Source organism: Hippocampus bargibanti, linkage group LG02, assembly GCF_051943395.1.
Source record: "Hippocampus bargibanti isolate YZ-2025 linkage group LG02, ASM5194339v1, whole genome shotgun sequence".
Classification (NCBI taxonomy): Eukaryota; Metazoa; Chordata; class Actinopteri; order Syngnathiformes; family Syngnathidae; genus Hippocampus; species Hippocampus bargibanti.
This window is the reverse complement of record NC_142735.1, coordinates 35,434,116-35,436,615: the sequence shown is the minus strand read 5'-3', so window position 1 is coordinate 35,436,615 and position 2,500 is coordinate 35,434,116. Positions and strand designations below refer to the sequence as shown.

General features: G+C 40.4%; 1 long non-coding RNA gene across 1 annotated transcript in view; it reads left to right on the top strand.

The window, feature by feature from the left end:
- Window positions 1-2,500, top strand: part of LOC148902539 (uncharacterized) — a 9,755-nt gene that overhangs the window by 1,067 nt on the left and 6,188 nt on the right. The window contains exon 2 of the long non-coding RNA XR_016118050.1: window positions 1,284-1,343. This is a non-coding gene — a long non-coding RNA (uncharacterized LOC148902539). The remainder of the gene's footprint in view (window positions 1-1,283; window positions 1,344-2,500) is intronic.

The following is a 2,500-nucleotide window of genomic DNA, read 5'->3' as shown; positions in this document are numbered from 1 at the left end:
TGTATCTCCTTCCCATGGGGTGATTTGATTTACTACTTATCTCTACTCGTGACGTGTCGTTCGCAAACGAACCGGCTCTTAGAGCCGACTCTTTGAAGTGAACAACTGGAGCCCCGGCTCTTAATAGGCAGCCGCTTATAGAAGCCGATTCCGCAACCCCTTCGGTTAAAGTCGCACGTGATTGGACCAATCCGTGGTAGAAGACACGCACACACACACATTCCTTTTTAAATGGTTTTGTGAGGTTCGGATAACTCCAGAGAAGGAGTGAGGACCACCGTTGCTGATAAGTTTAGAGACGAACTCGTGTTCCATTTGAAGACTAAATGTCAGCCCATTTCCCACTTGAACTTCTTTAAAAACAAAGAAATAAAAAGTGCACTTGAAACTGAAATAACAGCAGGAGTGAGGTTTCTGAATGGGTACATTCAAAGTCCTCACCCTTGTTGTGAATTTGGTTAAAATGTTGTTTTACTTTTTGTGGGATGAACTTTTTCCTCTCATTAACCACAAACACACACACACATAAACACACACACAGTGAGTAAAAAGTGTGTGTATCCAAGTGAAATGAAAATACACACCAAAAATCATTTTGGGTGAATTTGTGAGGACCTTTCTGAAACTTTAACAGAAGCAGATATAGACCGTCTAGAAACCTTTAGAATGAAAAACTTGTGAGGACCGTCCAAAAGGTCCTCACTTGTCAAAAATGTCCTCGCTACGTATGGTATAAAATGTTAGTGGTCCTCACAAGACTAGTCATACAAACACATAGCAGCGAGGAGAGGTAGTTTAAACATTAAAGAGACAGGCATACAACCTGGGAACGGATTATTCTCATTTTAATGGTTTCCTATGGGAAATTAATGTTTGGGATACACACTTTTCACCTTACACACTGTCTGTTCCAATCCAATCCAATCCAATAATAATAATAATAATAATCTATTTAACTTATAAGCGCCTTTCAAAACTCTCAAGGACACTTTACAGTCACAGGTTACGTTTTTCTGTGGGTAAGCAGCGGCAGCCACCCGCGTCAGTACACACATACACATTTTTGTCACATGGTGGGGACTAGTTACACATTTTGCTACATAGTGGGGACTAGGTGTGCCCTTTGGGAACCCAATTTCAAACATGGAAAAAATATAGTTATGAAACTCATAAAAATGTGATTTTTTTTTTTGGAAGGACAATTTGATCTGAATTATGATTTAATTTAATTTAATATAAGGAGTCCATTAACGTGTGTTCTGTATGATTTTCCGTTCCCTCAGAACATCACCAGTGCTCATTCACTCACAGATGGATGATGAGAGCAGAAGATTTCCTGGGAGGTGAGACCAACTCCAATACACACCCAAAACACACACCAAGGTCGTTTTGGCACGAAAGCCACCCAGGATGATGTGAGGAACTCCACAGCAGCGACGGCAAAGGAAGCCGGATATGCTTTATTTAGTGATTTTTTTTTGCAGTGAAACATCTTGGGGGGGGGGGTTCGGGGTCTTGGATGTATTGGCCGGGTTGACCGGACTTTCACATGACCCCCGACCCCAGAAAACACTCTCACACACCCACCCCCCCTCTCATGTCAGTCCCCCAGGGAATTGAAAGAATATCATTCCCAGGGTCAATTTCGCATGAGAGCAGGAGGGCAGGGGGGGGGGTTCGGGGGGGCGCATCCAGACGCAAAAACGCTAGATGTTTTTTTTTTTTTTTTTTGGGGGGGGGCTTGAAGTCAAAACGAGTGAGACTGTTGTATATCCATTCAAGCACAAATTAAATGGGACCAAACAGTCATAGAGTCACATTGAAAAGAAGTTAAATAAAAAAATCAATAAAATCTGAATTTTAATAATTATAATAATAATAAATTTCATTTCGAAGCGCATTTCAAAACTCTCAAGGACACTTTACAGTCACGGGATAAGATTTTTTTTTTTTTTTTTTTTTTTTTTTTTTGTGCGGGTGAGCAGCGGCAGCCATTCGCGCCAGCATTCACTCTACCCGGAAGTAACACAGCAGCATGTAAGGAAGAGGAAAAGAAAGAAAGAAGTACAAAAATATTTTGCGTATATATATATATATTTTTTTTTTTTTCTTCTTCTTCTGTATGTTAACTAATTCACTGCCAGATAATGTGCAAAAATGTGCCCAGTCCAGTGCCAGGGTTTTTGTCATTGTCACTCGAATTCCAGGACCCACAGAATAATATAGTTTTAGGACTACATCAACATTCAATGCAGCGTTAGAAACCATAGACTCTCCTCTTTAATTCCCAAAAAAAAAAAGAGTTAATTCCTAAGTTATACGAGTCTGGAGTTATATGAGCCTGAAATAGGGGCGGCTGGGCAAAATACAATACAATACGATTTGATTTATATAGCGCTTGAACAACAGCTGAAGTTGGAACAAAGCGCTAACATGGACAAAACGCAAATTCTGCCCCCTTGTGGAAAGGAGAAAAAAAAACATTGCCAGAGGTCTGACC